Source organism: Macrotis lagotis, chromosome 3 (assembly GCF_037893015.1).
Source record: "Macrotis lagotis isolate mMagLag1 chromosome 3, bilby.v1.9.chrom.fasta, whole genome shotgun sequence".
Lineage (NCBI taxonomy): Eukaryota > Metazoa > Chordata > Mammalia > Peramelemorphia > Peramelidae > Macrotis > Macrotis lagotis.
This window is the reverse complement of record NC_133660.1, coordinates 188,668,233-188,689,717: the sequence shown is the minus strand read 5'-3', so window position 1 is coordinate 188,689,717 and position 21,485 is coordinate 188,668,233.

Here is a 21,485-nt window from a genome sequence, read left to right as displayed (position 1 = left end):
TACAAGGGGAATTTCAAAGCTGAGTGCAATGTAGCTCTGAAAATGAAGTTAGGAGTTAAATTCTAGTCAAGTATCTATATAGAAATAGTAGAGGTAAATAAAAAAGGCATAAAAAAACTCATGTCAATAAATTGATATAAAAGAAAGATTGAAACTAAGACTATTCACAAAGCAGAGAGAGTGAGAAGGAGCAAGAAGTATTTTTTTTGGATCCAATGCATTCTCTTTTAAAAACTCTAATATAAAAAGAAGAGAAAAGGAGGGGGGAGGGGGAAATAACAGAAATTGTATATTGTTTAATTATATTGGCTCACTTTGTTCTAGGAGAAAAGCTAAGAAAAAATACATTTTCTTCTTTTTGCTGAACTGGTAAATAATGATAGTTTTATAATGTCATATGCAATAGATGTATTGTTTGATTTTGCTGAGTTATTTTTATTTTTCCATTTATGAGGTTACCTGAGAAGGGGGAGGAGAGTGACAAATTTTAAATAAATGTAAAATAAGAACAAATGCCACCAGCTTCAAGAAAAGAAAGAAGGAAGGATGAAAAAAAGGGAGGGAGAAAGGAATGAAGGAAGGAATGGAGGAAGGAAGGAAAGAAGGAAGGGAGGAAGAAGGAAGGGAGGAAGGAAGGAAAGAGCAAAGAAAGGAAGGAGGACAAAGAAAAGGAAAGGGAAAAAAAGAAGAAAGGAAAAAAGAAAATCAACAAGAAAGAAATCAAATAGATAAAAACATTGAGTTCCTTGGCTGAGAGCATTGTTTGTAGGTTCCAAAGTAGCTTCCATGTCTCTCTGGGCTGTGCATAAATTGCTTTAAATATCTTCCACACGTGATGTGAGTCTTCTTGCAAAAGAACTATTAATCCACTGCTTTGCTTCCTTTAAATTCATTATGCTATGGTAAAATAATATTTACCCAAACAATGTTAATAGGAATCTTTGTCTGAATATGATTTGGGAAAATTTCAAAACCACTGCATACCCCATCCTTCCTAAAAAAAGAGAAATATATGTATTCTAACTTGTATCTTTCACATTTTACTAAATCTAGAAGGGTAAGAAATAAATACAGTATGAAGGAATAATAGGAAAAGTTATTTTAAGACATTTCAAAAAGATATAAAGATCATTTGAATATTTTTAAGTTGTGTGTGTGTGTGTGTGTGTGTGTGTGTGTGTGTGTGTGTGTGCGCGGTGGTATAACGATGAATGAAAAGCTGTCACTGTGTGGTGACAATAACACACTGAAAATCCTATGTTATATATTTAAGAGTTCTCAATTGGAAACTAATTTTGCTTGTTCTTTTTCAACTACTCTGTTGCTTGAGAACTTTGACAAACTGTGTAATGAAAGGTTTAGTCCTAAGTAATGAATGTCATGATCTTAACAATAAGATACAACAAAGGGTTTGAAGTGATGATATAGCAACTGTTGACTTTGTTTCAGAGTACACACAGAGTCTGACTGGTCTAAATAAGCTCTGAAATTTGGCTGGGATGTAGTTACAAGCAACCCACCACTCTAGATACCTGCTGTGACTCTGCATTATGAAGCAAAATAATAGGTCCTTCCAAAGGAATGAAAGCCTTGTAACACAATAATTGAATACAGACATCAGTACATTCACTTTCTTTGTGTTCTTGAGATTCTCTCTATTTTAAGGTTTGTTTTGCCAGCCATATTATATTTTAAGGCGTATCCATTAACTTCTATCATTATTTTCTTTCAAGTTCTTCAGAGAACAGTCAGCAGGCAAGCCAGGGAACCATCACCAAAGTGATTGAGATAGCATGCTAATAGCTAAGTATCCCATGATTATTTGGAACTAAAAGGCAAAGTTAGAGATAGAAATATAAGAAGTAAGTTATATATATTGGGGTAGTGTGCTTTCTTTTTCATTACATTTTTGTGATCTGCTATAACAAAAATAGATAACTTTGGTACTCTTCTCTCCCTCCCTCCCTTCCTTCCATCCTTCCTTCCTTGCTTCCTTCCTTCTTCCCTTTCTTCCTCCTTCCTATCCTTCCTTCCTTCCTTCCTTCCTTCCTTCCTTCCTTCCTTCCTTCCTTCCTTCCTTCCTTCCTTCCTTCCTTCCTTCCTTCCTTCCCCCTTCCTTGTTCCTTTTTTCCTCTTTCCTCCTTCTGTCTCTCCTGCCCTCTCTTCTTTCCTCTCTTCCTCTTGCTGCTTCCTCCTTTTTTATTTCTCCTTCTCTTTCTCCCTCCTTTCCTTCCTCCTTTCTTTTTTTGTCTTTATTTCTATCCTCCCCTCATCTCTCTCTTTTTATAGAAGTTGGTCAATCTTTTTCCCTCTCTCTTATCTTTAACATCTATTCAGAGAATGATAAATAGTTTGTCTGTTCAGGATATAATTTGGTATTTAGGAAAAAAGCCAGTTTAAAAAGAGCATTCTAATAATTTGAAAATGATCCAGGACTGACAACTTGTCAATAAATCACTAAGAATGTTTCCCTTTCTTCTTATTGTCAATTAAAGTTGTGGGGGAATGAGGATACATTGGAGGACTAAGGCAGATGATTTTATCTTATTTCTACTGGAGGGGTAAGTCAGACCCAAGATTACAAATGAGTTGTTCTTTTCAAGGTTCTTATTAAAAACTTATGCTAGATAGTGAGAGACTCAACATAAATTTGGTGTGCTTTGGTTGCCAAAATAGTTTCAGCAAACTCTTTCAGAATGACTTAGGTCAGTAACATTAAAATCAAGGACTTGTTAATGCAATGAGAAGAGAGCAAAGAAAGACAGAGAGCACAGCAGTGTTAGACCTTGAAAGAATTGAGGGACCAAGGGCATATCTGATTGGTATTAGATTATTCTTTCCCTGGTGTTGTCTACCTCCCTCCTTTTCCTATGCTCTGCCCTGACTGCCCCTCAGGTTTTGTCATTTCTGTAAAATCTTTCTCACCTTTCCTGTCCTACTGTTCTCCTAGGGAATTGAAACTAGTTGTCAGAGCTCACCTGCCAAGTAGCCAGGAGCAAGTTTTTTAGGGGTGAAGTATGCATCAACAACAGTTCACTTCCATGGTGTTTTCATTATTTACATGAAAGTAATCCAGTGACATTTATCAGCTGGAAGCCCTCCTCCAAAGCCCTGAAAACAGAACAGATGGGATGGAACAGCACTTTCACTTACAATGGTACATTTTACTGAAAGAACTGGCAAAGAAAGCCAGTTTGGAAGTCAAAGTTTCCACCCACACCTGCATATATATCTCCCCCCCCCCTTCAAGAAGAGGCTGCCCTTTCCAAAAGTGAGCTAATCCAAGGTTATATTTAAACAATTAGATGAATGATTCCTTAGCATAGGCAACTTTCATCTTAATCATTTTACATAATTTCAGATCTACTGATGATATTACATAATTTTAGACCTACTGATGAAGAAAATACTGATTCATTTTCATGTGTGAAGACTTAGGACTTTTTGAGCTGCAAAAGATCATGTTCTTTGGAATTATCAACACACCCAGGGAGGGAGGTCATTCATTCTATTCTAATATAGTAACAGATAAATTATAAAATCTACAAGTGTAAATCTATGGGATTTATGAGAAAGGGGGAAATTTCTCACTTGTTCTTCAAGTTACAGGGGGAAAAAATAGAAGGGAGATTTTAGATGCACAGTAGCACAAATAGTAGTTTACTTAAACACTAGGTTATAGACTAATCATCCTAAAATCACAAAATTTCTACTTAAAATAAATTTTAGGGATTAATTAAATTTAATAAACTATTAATAATTGCCTGCTATGGTCACAGCAATGTGCTAGATTCTAGACTACATCTTACCTGTCCCAAAGGAGTTCGCATTCCACTAGGTCCAGATAGGACAGGAGCAGATAAAAGACAAGATATACTCAGAGATGAGAATAGAATATTATTTGAGGAGAATGACAACATTAACCCTTGGAGGAATAAGGACATATTTAATTTTTTTTTATACAGGAGCTGATATGACAGCTCTTGATTTATGAAGGAAGCTATAGATTCTTTTTAAAAATTGGTTTATTTAAGGCAATAGGGTTAAATGACTTGCCCAAGGTCACACAGCTAGGCAATTATTAAGGGATTGAGGTCAGATTTGAACTCCGTTGCTCCTGACTCAAGGGCTGGAGCTCTATCCACTGTGCCACCTAGCTGTCCCACAAAGTTATAGATTCTAAAAAAGGGAGTTAAAGGAGATCATTCTAAGAATTATGGTCAGTTTGTACAAAGGACACAGGGGTAAGGAAAAGAATCTCAAGTTCTACAAACAAAGGATGACTGATTTTTCAAGAATATGGATTATGTGAAGTGAACTAAAATGAAAGATTTGCCTAGGAAGAAGGTTTTTTGTTTGTTTTTAATAAGGAATGAAAGTTTATTATATATATTATTGCAGCTTAAAAGCAACAAGTGATGACCAACAAAAATTAGAGCACATTATAAACTGCAAAATGAATTATTTTGACTATATCAACTTAAAAGTTTTTGCACTAATAAAATCAATGCTGCCAAAATTAGGAGAAAAGCAGAAATCTGGGAAACAATCTTCACAAGTAGGAGTTCTGATAATTGTTACATTTCTAAAATATATAGAGAATTGCATCAAATTTATAAGGTCACAAGGTATTCCCCAATTCATAAATGGTTTTAAATGAAGAAATTAAAGCTATATATGTGTATGAAAAAATTCTCCAAATCACTATTGATTAGATAAATGCAAAATAAAACAACAATGAGGTATCATCTCATACCTGTTAGATTAGCCCAGATGAGGAAAAAGGGAAGATGATCAATGCTGGAGAGGTTGTGGGAGGATTAGAACATTGATGCATTGCTGGTGGAGCTGTGAACAGATCCAGCCTTTCTAGAGAGCAGTATGAAATTATACACAAAGAGCAATAAAACTGTTCATACCCTTTGATTCAGCAATTCCAATTCTAGGATGAAACCCAGAAGAAATCATGAAAAAATGGGAAAAGTCTTGCATGTTCCAAAAATATTCATACTAACCCTCATTGTACTGGCAAAGAATTAAAATTGAGGGGATGCTCATCAATTGGGAAATGGCTAAACAAGCTATGGTACATGAATACTACGAAATATTATTGTTCTATAAGAAACAGTAAATTGTCAGATGCTAGAAGAGTATGGAATGATTTACAAGATCTGATGCTAAGTGAAGGGAGTGGAAACAATAGAACAATTTGAGCTACAACATGAGGTGAATAACCTTGATGGAAGCAATGCCTCCCGGAAGTCGAGAGAGCTAGGACAATTATATTTTGACGATATTATCCCCAACAAATGGATGAACATTGAATGAAAATTTTAAATAATGAAGAAAAAAGATAAATTATCATGATATTTTATAAATTAAAAAAAATTAAGAGTAACAATTGAATGTTAGTAAATAAAGATGTAATAAGGAATAGATCTAAGTAAATATCAAAAGTTGAGAGAGACAGAGAGAGACAGAGACAGAGACAGAGACAGACAGCTACAGAGACAGAGGAATGGAGACAAAGACAGAGATAAAGATGGAGAAAGAGAGAAAATAAAGGCAGTTACAAGATTGCACCAAGAAGTTAGAAAACTCAGAATACCAAAGCAGAAAAGTAAAGACAATTATAAGAGTGTAGTCAACTGATTAACAGTAACAGCCATAAAGAAGTACACATACTAGGGAGAGAACAGCATAGAGAAATTAGGGATGGTTGCAATTTGTTTGCAACTGAGCTAATAATAAAATTATAGGAGGGTTTTAAATGCAAGCAGAAGGATATGTATTTTATTCTGGAGTCAATTAATAGTCTCTAAAGGTCCTTGACAAGGGGAGTTAAGATGGCCAGAATTATGCTTTGGAAAGATTAATTTGGTAATTGTATGAAGGCTATATCAGCAAAGGTGATAGTAAGACAAGGACAAGCATTATACTACTGAAGTATTATAGTTAAAGTATGTTTTCTGTTCCAAACTGTGCTAGTGACTTCATTTACCTCATACCTTTGAAGCTACCATTTGTGTGTTGTTTTCTTCGATCAGAAATTCCTTGAGGTTTGGTCCTGTTTTTCTTTCCCCTTGTGGGTATCTTCCAGAGTATAACAAACTCCCTGGAAAATAGTAAATAATAAATATTTTTGGACTAGTGTCTGGCACAAAGTAAAAGCTTAATTAAAGCTTATTGACATTCTGACTTGTTGAGAAAAAATAAGAACCTCACATGATCATCTAACACTATTCTCTCTCTCCTGATGAAATCTAGAGACATTGAAATTAAGCCAATTTTATGGGAATAATACTTAGGGTTAAATATTGGGTTTTCTAGAAAATTGATAATTTTTTCCAGTATTCCAAATTGTCTTCAACTCTCTTTCCTGGGAAATAAAGGAATGAGAAGGAACTTGAGACTTAGGAGACATTTTGTCTAAAGTAGATATACTTTAAAACTCAAAGATTCACGGTATCCTTTTTTTTTCCAGGATGAGAAATGGACTTGCCCTTAGTCACAGAGTAAGGTGAAATGTTGTTCTTATCCTTTTCCTCCCCACTTTTACTTTGTCCTGTGACATATTATTTTTTTCTTCTAGGAGAGTCCTATGGGAGGCAATATGCTTTGGGTGTATGGTTAGATATTTGTCTCCATAAAAGGCAGTATAACCTTGAATGTGGGCTCTGACACAGGTAAGTGATTCTGAGTTTTATTTTATTTTCTTCCATCTATGAATTCACAGATCTCAAAAGAGAATTCATCTCTTGACTTTATGTTCTTTGACCTGTGCTTCTCCATATTTCCTTAGGTTAATTCTAAGGCACTAAATCTAATTCTTTTCCATACTTAGTCATTGATTCAATGTATTTCTTGTCCTGCAGTACAACTGTTATTAATATTTCCTAGCACATAATTACGGTCATTGATGTGTAGTTTGATCTCGTCTTCCTATTGCAACAACTTCCCTGCATTGGCAGGGCCTCTGCTTTGCCCCTTGATTGTCCTTTTTTTTTCTATTTCTTTTTTTACACTCAAGAGATACCAAGCTATGCTGCAAAAAGGCCTTAAGCACATTCTCCTCTAAGGTTCTTATTCTGTCTGTTGTGGAATTCTTTCAAGGTAATATATTATTTCTCAGACCATAATGGAAGTCTATGGGGAACTCTAGTTCCCTTTGCTAAACCTTGCTTTATAGCTAACTCTGCAGGAATGTAGCTGTTGAATGAATAAAGTAATGAATACCTATATTTAAGAATTATTACCTATAGAGTTAACAAACTAAACTGAGAATGAATAAGTCATATCTACAACACACATGTGCAATTAATAATTTGTTTCTACAAAGACAAATTTATATTAATTTTCATTTATATAAATGAGAGATGTTTTTGTAAATAAATAATTGCATTTACACTCATATGCACCACACTCCCTTAAGTGAATGTGGACAAATGTGTCTATATATAGATGTATGTATATATATATATATATATATATATATATACATATATATGCACACATATATATGTGTGCACACAAAGACATATATATGTCTTTAAATATCTGTGTATATATGTATATGCACATTCACCCATGTACATACAAATATCATTTAATTCATTTAGGCATTTCTTCTTTCCCCCCAGTCACTACTTCCTACCCCCAATTAAGTTTGCTTAGTTTATATATACTTGCATGTTGACATGAAGTTTTCTTTAAAAAAAATCTTAAACTTCTTGAGAGCAGGGCCAATTTCATTGCTGTCTGTTGTATCCCAAGGGCCTAGCATGATGCCGATACTTGTGTTGTTGTTATTGTTGTTCAGACATTTCATAGTCATGTTCAAATTTCCATGACCCTTGAAAGAAATATTGGAGTGGTTTGCAATTTTCTTAGGCAGTTAATTTTATAAATGAAAAACTAAGGAAAATAGAATTAATTGACTTGTCCAGGGCAATAGATCTAGTAAGTATCTGAAGCTAGCTTTCAACTCAGGAAGGTGAATTTTCCTGATTCCAGGCCTTCCACTCTATCTACTTCCCTACATACCTGCCCTGACTCATAGTAGATTCCTAATAATATTTTTTATTTGATTAATTGATAGGATGATGCTGAGATTGTCTGAAGAGGTTGGAAAACAGGACAGAATTGGAAAGTACAGATGTGTGACCTAAATATACTTTGAAATTTAAACAAGAAAACTAAGAAGTAAAACAGCATAATCACATATCATTTAAATCCATCTCTTCCTCCATTCAATCTTGTTTTACAGAAACTTTTCAAACAAGTTCGTACTTCATGGATCTCAGTAAAAATATAGTATCTTGAGTTGACATACATTATAAATATAAGAAACCAGAAATCACAGGATCACAGAATCATAAAATCATAAAAGGATTTTATTTGAAGATGTCAGCTGGTCACAGCTGAAAAATATTGGCATTGGATTTAGGAGATTATGGCTTTGGTTCAGCCTCTGAAATTTAGCAGCCATGTGCCCTTGAGCAAATCATTATATCATTGAGAATCTCAATTTTCCTTATTTATGGAAGTAAGACTCTAAAAAATTCACTTTCTTTTTTAGTTCACCAAGTAATCAAGTAAATCTTTTAGTAAATATTTAAATATCAGAAGATATTTAAAATATCTTTTTAAAGAAATATTTTATTTATTTTGAGTTTTACAAGTTTTCTCCTATTCTTGTTCTCCCCTCCCACAGAAGACAGTCTGTTAGTCTTTACATTGTTTTCATGGTATACATTGATCTAAGCTGAATGTAATGACAGAGAAATCATATCCTTAAGGAAGAAAAATAAAGTATAAGAGATAACAAAATCACATAATAAGATAACATTTCCCCCCCAATTTGATCTTTGTTCAAACTCCATAATTCTTTCTCTGGATATAGATGGTATTCTGCACCACAGATAGCCTAAATTGATCATCACCCCCATGTTGCTCTTAGTGTGTACAATGTTTTTCTGGTTCTGTTCATCTTGCTCAGCATCAGTTCATGCAAATCCCTCCAGGCTTCCCTGAATTCCCATCCCTCCTGGTTTCTAATAGAACAATAGTGATCCATGATGACATATACCACAGTTTGTTAAGCCATTCCTCAATTGAAGGACATTCACTTAATTTCCAATTCTTTGCCACCACAAACAGGGATGCTAAGGATAGTTTTGTACGTGATGTTTTTACCCTTTTTTATAATCTAACTAACTGAACTAACTAAAGAAATTGTAGGTTCTCAGATGCTTAGGAAGTGTTAGGTTCCTGTCGACTAGCTTATCCTTATCCAGGAGAAAGTTGAAGGGGTGGAAGACAAGGGAGACAAGGATGACAAGTTCTTAAAGTTCTCCTAGTTCTCCTTTTATTAAACCAAATACAAGTTCTTAAATATCCTCCACAATCCCTGGTTCATTCCCTCTCCCATGGTACTCTACAATACCAGTAAATAACACTCTGGTGGTAGAGGACACCAGGTGATGAAATTTTAAAGTACTCCCACACACAACAGTCCCTTACACTCAGAGGTTTTCAAAGTCAGTAATTCATTAATGATACCTATGAATTGTCATTGATTTTTAATGCTATGACAAACATAACAAAAAAACCCATAATATAGATATCTTTAATCTATGTGCTAAGATACAGGAAGAAGTAGAGGAATTATATGAAATGATTGCCAAGATTATTTATACCAGGTTTGATTTTTAAAAATTAGCATGTGTAAAGAAATTTATTAAACTAAAATTACCATGAAAATTCTATTCCTACTGTTATTGTTGTTATTATTATTTTTATTGATAACTGGTAAATTTAAAATCCATGTGAGAGAACTTAAATTAGAGAAACAAAAGAAGTCAAATTTTTAAGGCATGCTTAAATGACTTTATGCAATAAGATCACAAAAACTTAGATAAAAATAATCTGAGAGGAGATCATTTAGTAGAACTCATGCCAGGTGTAGAGATGAGTAAGAAAAATCTCTGCAGAATATCCCAATAGTAGTTGTATAGGCTTGGCTCTGAGTTTTAATATCATGTGTCATATTCAAGAAAACTAATTATTTTCTCTTCCTAAATTCATTCTGAACTTTCATATTTGCAATCTTACTATCATTCTAGGTTATTCTCTCTCTCTTTCCTTCTCTGTCTGTCTGTAAGTCTCTCTCTCTCTCTCTCTCTCTCTCTCTCTCTCTCTCTCTCTCCCTCTCTGTCTTTCTGTCTCTCTTTGTCTCTCTTTCTATCTCTCTCTCTGGGTTTAATCAGTTCCATGTTTTTATTTAATTGGCTTTCATCTCAAAACTTTTTTTTCTACTTTTCTTCTTCTTCTCCCATAGCTACTATTGAATTAATCCTCTGAACAAATACTTAATAGATAACTCCAAGTTTTGGTTAGTGCAAGTCATATCACTCTCCTAATTAAATTTCTTGATGAGTCTTTATTATCTTTGAAATAAACAAATTCCTCATCCTGGAATTTAAAGGTCTCCACATTCTGGTTCCAATCTAACCTTGCAGGCCTATCTCTTTATAGTCTCATTCACATAGTCTGGGTATCAGACAAATTAGTTTATTTTTGGAATTTAACATTCCATTTTAATCTCCATGCTCTTCATTCAATGTTGTGAATGTACCACTTCCTCATCTACACCTCCTACAATCTTATCCCCAGGTTTAAATTCAGGTGCCAGTTTGAAATTTAAACACTTCCATGATAGCAGCACCCACCCCCAAACACACACACTTATTAGAGCTCATTCCCTGCTTAAAGTATATTGCAATTATTTACTAAGGTCTTCATTATATTCCTGTCCTTACCCTTATGCATAATGTAAACTCATTGAAATGAGAGAATGTATCATCTTAATATTATCATTACCTACAATACCAATATTAAACATATAATTCATACTTAATAACCATTTGTCAAATGGAATAAAAATATCATGGTTCAATTAATCTTATATTTGTATGAAGTTGTACAGATAATGACTAGACTTTTTTTATAGAAATCCAAATCTGATTTTTATTGAATAAGAGTGTGAGCTAAGAAGAATGACAATAGAAGGAAAAACGTTGAAAAGAATGGCAAGAAAAATACACATTTTTTGAATTGTGGGAACTACGAAAAATGTTATCTATGTATAAATGCCATATTCCATATATTTATTTTTATTTAACTATATAAGTATTTATACATATATAAATATACACAATACATTAGTAAGGGGGGGCTATGGGGATTTTTTTGTGTATTTGAAGATAGAAGGGACCTAAGATTCCTGATTTCAGTTAATTAATTAATTTATTTGATCCTCAGTTTCTTAATCTGTCAAATGAGAATCATAATTCATAGCCTTCCTTCTCCAAAGCGTCACTGAGTGAAAAGTACTTTACAAATGATAACATTCATTGATATTTTTAGCCTTATTTATTGTAAACCCATAACATATATACATAAATGTGTATATTATCTATCTATCTATCTGTTATATAACTATATAGCTTGTATATATATATATATATATATATATATATACATATATATATATGTATATAATGTAGAAGGGGTTTAGGATGTGTGCAAGAAAGATTAATACTTCCTGTCTGAAGTCTGCCTAATTCATTTCAGGGTTGCTTTCCATCTTTGATGTCTATCTGAGTCACCTTTCACCTGTAGTTCCAAGAAGCTGTATCATGCCTGTGGCCATACCCTGATAAATCATTTAGGCAGATGGGCTATGAGGATAACAGAGCAGTGAGTTGGGGGAGTGTCTATCCCAACCATGTGATGTCTTCCACTGGTAGAATGGGTTTAGTAAGAAGGAGATAAAATTCAGTTTCAGATAGTAACATTTCAAAGTGCTTTTATGGTGTCTCTCAGTTACTTATTGCTGATGAAGCACATTGATCCTAGGGACAAAATCCTAGAGAGAGAGAAGCTGAACACTTCCATAATATTCTTAACAGACCATCATCAATCAATGGAGAAGCTATTTGATCTTTTACCCTATTTGATCATTTAACTCAAGTCGAGGTCAATCCAATGTAGGTAGACGTAAAATAGTTCTACTAATTTAAAAATACATTGGGGAAGGCATATGCCTGAAAAGATTGAAAAAGACAGGGAAGTACTATTTTAGAATGTGCCATCAATATATGATATCATTTAAGTCTAGATTTAAATTCTAGTTTTAAGAATTGTTTAGAGACCTGATTGTAATAGTTTCATGACTATAGAAAAATAAATTTTATGGATGTTCAAAAAATGAATCTGAAATATGTAAATGGTATTAAGGAAGTATCTACTATAGTCCTTCACAATTGTTTTTGCAAAGCAATGTGGTTAAGTGTCTTGCACAAGGCCACACAGCTAGGTAATTATTAAATGTCTGAGGCCAGATTTGAACTCAGGTACTCCTGACTCCAGGACCAGTGCTCTATCCACTGTACCACCTAACCGACCCCCCCTTCACAAAATTTTTCATGTTGATTTTAATTTATTTGACTTGGATTACTAAGTTTACTATATGGGAAAAGAAATGATTTATATAAACTGATTTTGCAAAATTGAAACATTTTTAAATTCAGATATTATTTTAATGAATTGGCTTAAACAATAAAGTTCTATATAGAACTGTGCTGATAAAGGTTTAGTAACTGGTGCTCCAGAAAAATAATACAGTATTATACAAACACACACACATATGTTTATGTATATATATATATATATATATATATATATATATATATATATATGAGAGAGAGAGAGAGAGAGAGAGAGAGAGAGAGAGAAGAGAGAGTTGTACAACAAAGTTTACTTTCTCCAACAATCATTAAGTCTAGCTAACTGAAAAATAATGTTAAATCAAGTCCTAATTTGCAGAATTTGTAATTCTCTAGGGTGCAAATGCTCACACTGAAAATTTAATAATTGGTACTTTTGAGACAGTTTGAGCTTTTTTCCTACATGTGGAGGTAGAAAGCTCAGGTCAGGACTTATGTTTATGAGAAACATGATGATGGAGTAGATAGAGGGTCACCTATTAGGTGAAGAAGACCTGGTTTCAAGGGCTAACCCTAACACATAATGGCTTGGTGATCATGAGCAAGTCACTTTTCCTCCCTACCCTAGTGAAAGATCTCAAATTACTTATTATAGAAAAGATTCCAGCTTGCATTCTTACAACTTATAATTACAGAACCTTTTAATTGTTTTTTATTCAATAGTTGATTATACCAAAGGAATCACAGTTCAAATGTTTCTTCCCTATGCATGGATTTTAGGCTTTTAAATACAAAGGAGATAGGAATACTGGGGGGGGGGATGCAAAAGAAAAGAAACGTGCCAAACCAGAAAAAACATTGAAGGACAACCCCAACAGAGAAACGAGGGAAGGAACAGTAAGGGATTTATAATAATTATAGGAAAGAGAAGTCAAGGACATGGAAAAAATAATGGCAGAAAAACAAATGGCTGAAGAAGAAATGAATATATTCAGTATTGGGCAATACTCTTAGGAATTCTCTTAAGATTATAAATTGCAGAAAAAAACACTCATTTACATTTGTAAATGAAAGAGTTAAAAGTTCTGCTTGCTGATGAAATCACAGGACTAATATCTATCTATAACCATATCTAAATATCCTGATTCCACAAAGAAAGCACTGCTTTGCTGGGGTGTTTATTCCATCAATGAACATTCCTGATAAACCTTAATTTGAAAACTATGGGATGTGCCAATAATTCTATCTGGTCTCTGTGCATTGAGAATGATCAAGTTTGAATTTTTCTCACTTATATCTGTTTTCCTTAAAATATTACTCACTTTAAAAAGCTAGAATGCACCTTTGGAGGAAAAGCAAGCTCTGAAGTGCCTATTTAGAGTTTTATGGATGATAGTAAATAATTTGAATTGCCTTCTCACAGAGTATGTAACTAATAAAGATTTTTTTTGAATGTTTTTAAAGCCTAGTTAGTTATCCCAAAGTGTTCATATTTCCTTCTTGTACATTTCTCTAGAACACAGCACTAAGATTGAATCATCCTCTGTGAACTGGTTTTCAGAAATATTAACATGTTCCTAGGAATGTTGGAGTAAAAGTCAAGATCACACCTAGATTATAGAAACAGGATGTTTATTACCAGGAATTATTCCTCTACATTTCTGTATTTGTGTCTATGTGTGCATATATTGTCACATTTGGATGTATATCAATTGGATAGACCAATTGACCTATTATGTAAATAATGAAATATTGTCCTTTATAGACTGTCAATAATTTATTTTCATATATACTTGTTTATTAAAAAACAATTAAATTATATTTGCTTATTTTTTTCACATTGGAAAGTCAATACATTTATCCTCAGAAGTTGTACTTCAGGATTCTCTTTTATATCCCATAGATGGTTCCCCTGGATTAAGCTCCAGATTTCTTCTAACCTTCCTTTAGGGTTTCATGGGTTACAACCAGCTGATCAAAGATGACATTTTTCTAATTTTACTTGCCTTCTCAATGAGTTGAGGTAGAACTAGGTGGATAGAATATTTGTAAATAAAATTTGTTTTAAAATTTAATGTAGAAATAAATAAATGAATTTTTTAGAAAGAGGAAACTTGTTGCTGAGTGGAAAATATTAATACTGTATTTAGTAAACATTTATTTTCTTTTATTTTCAGCACAAGTGACTTTGCCTCTTTTTCCTTCATGAGAAATTTTGCAGTTTTAGCATACCATTCTTGTTTTTTTCTATTGTCCTTGAATTTTATCTATTTAATTACCCCAGGATCATAAAGATTTCAAAATCAAATGACATCATGAGGACAAAACCATTGAAAAGAATGGTCTTTTAAATAATTCAGCAGTTTGAGATCCCATAAATGTGACATTATCCAAATATATTCCAACTCCACCTACTTTACCATTTTGTTTGAGCCCCAACTTATTATTCAAAGCAAAGAATACATTTATATAAATTTCATTACTAACTTAAGACTTCCTTTGAAATAAGTGACTGTGTAATGTTGGACAACAATCTCTGAGGGGCTTAGACAATTCTATAAAGTTATCTTTTACAAATTGTTCCTGATCTGCAATGGTATTGGAAGATTGCTCATGTGGAAATTGTCTATATCAGAGAAATTATTGTTCAGTCTCTACCTGGACACCATTTAAAATAAGCCTAAAATTGCCACTACAGTGGCCCTATTTATGTAGTAATTCAGCCATTGAAGTTGTAATAATTTATCTCTATTAAATATGGGTCTCTCAAAGTAAATATGTAGGAGTGTTTTACTGTTTGTATTTCTGTACGTTAAAAACTAGGACTAGCTTTTAGAGACATTCTGAACAATTTATTGATAATCTCTACCTTATTTTTTTTTTTAATGAACATATGTAGCTTTCCAGGTATGTATTATTTGCTATTACCTATTGTTCTTCCTTGGCAAAAACAATTTTGAATTAAACATTTTTTTACCACTGGCAGTTTTAGCTGTTACTTGACAAACTCTGAAAATAGATGTGTGTATGCAGTTTGCATGTAACTGAAATTAACATGGCTGTTCTTGTTTTCACAACTTTGAGTTATTTAACAGTTGATCATGCCAGGAACATCTTTATTTAGGTATTTGCATCATCATCTGCTGAATGGATGATTCTGGGGGTTGTGTTTAACTGAAGTTGCAAAATCAGCTGAGGAAAAAAAAAGGCCCCAAATACATGTTACTGAGATCCAGTACTATACATCAGTAAAAACATTGTTTTCCTTTCACCAATTTAATTCTTGGGTGGGGGTGTTGATGGTGTTGATAAGAAAGACAACACCCAGCATTAATGATATTCTTTGATATTTTTTTAATGGATCATCTCAATGAATTTAATACTTTTTAAAAAGCAAATTAAATGTTAGACAGTACAATGAGTGTGGAACAAATTACCTATTTTATATTCTTTTAAAATAGTTCCAGTTCATTCTTAAAATAGACTAGCTGAATGAAATATTCTCAAGTCATCATTCCAGTTTCTAAATATGTATATTTAAAAGCAAATTCCAAAATTTATTTTTAACTTTCTTCATCATTATGTCTCTGAGGGACTACAAAGATAAATAGCAATAATTATTCAAATGGGAATGTTGATAAGGAAATCTCACTGATCAATTTTATTAGCTTTTTCAGTGGCAAACCTCCAATAGCAATGCCTATTTCAGTGGTGAGGCCTGCATCAGTTTGATTTTGTTTGTATTCAATGCTTGATGACTTCTTTTATAAGTTTTAACTTTGGCATGTGCTAGGAAAAAATACAGAGCATAGGAAACATCTTATCTATATTAGGAACTAAAGATGATAGGAATATTAGATACTATTATAGATCATGGAATTAAGATAATTGAAAATGTATATTTATGAAAAATCTTGCTTTGAAATATACAGAAATTTTCAAATAATGGGTTTTGTTTTTATTTCTGTACTCCTGTTCAAGACAAATTTTGTATGCGTTTCAATGTTTTTTCCCTATATTTTTTTAGCTTACCCAAATAACTAACCTAGTAGGAACATCATGGCTACCTTGGACCAGAGACTAATGGGAATTTTATGTGCTCAACCAAATAGTCAGAGTTCATGATTTGGGGCCACTTTTTGTCTTTTCTGAGCATAAATATAAGACTGAAGGCCTACATGGACTTTCAAAGTTTAAAGAAAATTAAAGAATTAAGGAATTTAATGGAGTATTCTGGAGAATATCTAATAGCTACAAGTTCTTACCCACATGGTCTCAGAAGGGACACCATGGACTCCTGCTCCCTCCTAGTTAAAGGAGAGGAAATCTGGAATATAACATTTGAGCTAGAGAAGGGAGACATTTTTCCTTTGGTCACAACTAGTCTAGGAATCCTTTGTTTAAGAGTTAAAAGATTAGTTCTGTCCATAGAATATGAGAAAAGTGAATAAAATACTTTTTTTTTAAAGAGAAAAGAATTATTTCCTGGCCATCTCTACATCATAGTGCATCCATTTCAACTATCATATACTCCAACCAGACCATAAGAAACTGCCTTCCAGGATTACAATGTCTGATAGATGATATTTTGCCTTATGTTCAACACATCTTACTTTTCTTTTAGAACTCATGATTACAGAGCACTTGCTACTGAAGGCTTTTCTTAATCATCATCTTTATCTCTCGCATTACCTTTTATATATGTCTGCATGTTTTACTTGAATAGAAATATATTAATAAAGGTATAAATAAACCTAGATAAATATGAATGTAGGCAAAAATAGGCAAACAGATAACTAAAATCACATACAGATAAATAAATGTAGTTATAAAGATAGGAATAAAATATAGATACTTAAATATGTGCATTTATACATACCTACAGAATAAGTCCATATATCCATATACATATATAAAAATAAATAAGATGGAAGGTACATTTTTAAGGTGCCTTCTATGCACCAATCATTGTCTTAGATATTTTATAATTATTATCTCATTTGATCTTGACAAAAACCCCTAGGAAGCAGTTGCTATACCTATACCAATTTTACAGATGAAGTATTCAATACAAACTGAGTTAAAGAAGGGACTTTTCAGGGCAGCTAAGTGGCATAGTGGATAAAGCACTGGCCTTCGAGTCAGGAGTACCTGGGTTCAAATCTGGTCTCAGACAGTTAATAATTACCTAGCTGTGTGGCCTTGGGCAAGCCACTTAACCCCATTTGCCTTGCAAAAAAACCTAAAAAAAAAAGAAGGGACTTTTCCAGGGTCAAACAACTAGTAAGTATTTGGAATTAGATTTGAATTTCTATCTTCCAGTCTCCAGACTCAACACTCTGTCTACTCTGCTGTGTTTATGTGTTTGTGTATATGTCTGTACGAGTGCATGAGATCATAGTTCAACACATGGAAAGTAAGTCTCTTTAGGGCAAGGAATACCCATTTCTACATCATGCTGCTCTTCTCTTTTCCCAATTCTAGATCTCCTCAATATTATGTCTTCCCCCACTCAAATACAAGCTCCTTCAGGACAGGGAATATTTTATTCAGTTGCATTTGCATAATGGGGGAGAATACTTATACAGTGACTGTCATTTTCTCTCTTAGGAAAATAACCTCTCTAGAGGCTCTTTCCAGATGTTTTGAAGAAGCCCAAGAGAGACTTAAGCATGCAGTCTGTAAATTGTAAATGGTTCTGATCTGCTAATTACAAGGATAGAAGACAATTTTGTGATATTTAATGTATTTAAATTCTGGGAGTCTACCAAAGGGAAGAACAAGCAGAGCCCTGGTTCAGTTTTTGGATATTTTCTCTTTATTTTAGTCAGCTGAAGTCATTGATAAGTGACAATTCTCTAAAGGTAGGGTCCCTAGTCTTCTTCTATTCTGAAGTAATGGTTCTTGGTCTTCTGCCTTACTATTTTCTTCTTCTCCCTTTTAGGTAAAGTGCATTGCTCTGGAAGTTCAATTGATTCTCTCATTTCCCTTCTATAATATGCTATATTCAATAGTACTATTTAAATATGTAACAGATTTGGTGTGTGCCCAGATCATCTAAAATAGAATTACACATATGGGGAGCACCAGGGACCTGCTGTTGAGAAACAGAAGGACTGACAAATGTATGGACATTCTGTGTTGCTCTACCACATGGATGGGAACATCCTTTTTCTATTAGCTGCATATTTAAAACTACCTGAATGATACAAGCTGTCTTTGAGGTTTTAATAACTCATTCACTAAATAGTTGTAATCATGTGGTAAGGTGAGCAAGTTTTAGGCTGTCTCCTTCATTCACCTCTATTCATACATAATCCTGCCCAGAAGAATTCCAAACATGAGAGTTTAATCCCTGGGTACCATGAATTTCCAGTTGCAGTTTCCTTAGAAGCAAAAGTCCTGAGAAATTATAGTACCAGGACACTAACCAAAAGCAGACTTTGGACTTGAATTTGGCAAGTCTAATGTTATGCAGAAATTGAATTAAGTTATGGTTCTAATACTCCTCTTCTTACCAGGTAGTGTGACAAATATGATATCCCTGATGTATTAGCAGAAAACTTTTAGATTTTTTTCATGCTAAATATTTGAAGTAAAGATTACTCCATAAATGTGAATCTGTCCATGGAACTGTATAAATCCATAAAATGGGGGAATACAATTAATATGGATCTAGACAAAGTCAGGGAGCTGAAACTCTTCTCAATTCATCAAAATATTAGCTAACCTTGGAGGGGGAAGCAAACAGCGCTCACAAAATGAATCAAGAGAAAGCCATGTTACATATACTGAAGTTCAACTGAAATTGAATCCAAGGTTTAAGATTCTATTGAGGGGTGGCTAGGTGGCGTAGTGGATAAAGCACCGGCCTTGGAGTCAGGAGTACCTGGGTTCAAATCCGGTCTCAGACACTTAATAATGACCTAGCTGTGTGGCCTTGGGCAAACCACTTAACCACATTTGCCTTGCAAAACCCCTCCCTCAAAAAATTCTATTGAAATTGAATGTAAATATTAATAATGTATAGTTTGAATATTTCTAATTCTGTTAAAACAGGAAAAAAGTTTTTCCTGCATATCATTCTTAAACCCATGTAAAATATTTTATTTACTATTATTGTTACTAGTACTTTACAATCCGTTCTTTCCTCCTAACCTATACTATTGAAATACTTTCTCTGACTTATTACACCCCATTCAGACTGATCTGAAACACCATTACAAGAATAATTTTCCTAATGAGGAGCTCTGATCATGTTGCCCCTTGTTCTTTTTACTTTTTTAGGTTTTTGCTAGGCAATGGGGTTAAGTGGTTTGCCCAAGGCCACACAGCTAGGTCATTATTAAGTGTCTGAGACCGGATTTGAACCCAGGTACTCCTGACTCCAGAGCTGGTGCTTTATCCACTGTGCAACCTAGTCGCTCCATCCCTTCTTCTTAATATCCCAATGATTACTTATTGCCAACAAAATGAAGTTCAATTCCTTTGTGTAGCATTTAAAGTTCTGAACAATCTGACTTTAATGTACAATCTCTAGCCTTAGCATTCTCTTATTCTCTGTATTACACTCTTTGTGCTGGCTAAATCGAACTACTCATTGTTTCTGCAACATCTTGCCCTTTTCTCCCTCTATACCTTCATACCATCTTCTATTGTTTAAATACATTCATTAGTCCCACTTCATCTTTACCTGCTGTGATCTTTCATATGTTAAGACCTAGATGAAGCAACACTGAATCCCATAAGATTTTTACACCCTACCTCACCCTACATCCTGTCCTAATATTTTTTGTAGTATTCTGTCAATCTTCTGTTCTCACATATGCATAATTTGTGATTTGGATAGCTAACTGGATAAACAGCTAGTTAGATAGATAGATGGATATAGCTTTTTTTCTGTGCATCTATCCTTTTTTTCACTTATGAAAACATAAGCTCCCGATAAACAGAAAATATTTCCCCCATCTTTGTAGTTACTATAGTGCCTAGCTCTTTGGGTTGATCATAAGATGACCTTTTATATTGGTTTTTATATATTTATATATATATATATATATATAAATATATATAAATATATTATATTGGTTTGAATGTATTGAATGAGAAAAATATATTTGAACGCTTTTGAATATATTGAGGGTCTTATTTTATCAGAAAAAAATTATGAATCCGAATCTGGGAAGTCCCCCCCACCAATGCAGACCACAAGCTACTTATGATTTAGTAGCTGAATCAGATTCACACACACAGACACACAGACACACAGACACACACACACACACACACACACACACAGACAAACACAAAATTTGCTGAGGGTCTGATGTTTATTGAATGTGTAGAGTGGAGTTTAAACCCAAATATTTTTTCTTTTTTAAAATTTATTTATTTATTTTCATCCATTTGCACATGAATATTTTTAAGGTACAAAATTTCCTTCCACTCTCTCTTCCCATCCCCCTCCCCTCAACAATGAGCAGTCAGGTTATCACTGTACATACATATTGTGATAAACATGCTTACAAATTGATAATTTTCTGTATGAGGAATTAGGATTAAAAGAAAGGAATATATATAAAAGATAATTTTTATAAAATGTTTATCAGATTATGAAAGGGTTTTTTTTTGTGCGTTATATTTTGTTTTGTTTTACTTCCACTGGATGGGGATAATAAAGTACATAACCATTCTAAACAGTTGTCCTAGCTCTCTGGACTGCTGAAAGGAAGTGAAACAAACTTTAATGACTTTTTTTGATAACTTAATTAGCCTCAATAACTAAAATAAATTTAAATTTATCTACAAAAACCAATATGAAACTAAATATCATTAATTTTATTATAAAAATGATACTCAATTGGTTCAATTGGTAATTCCATATAATTTATATTCAGATATGAGTATTAAATCATTCATTAACAATGAAAAACTGAAAATTATATGAACTATGTTATGATCCATGCTGTGGGAACT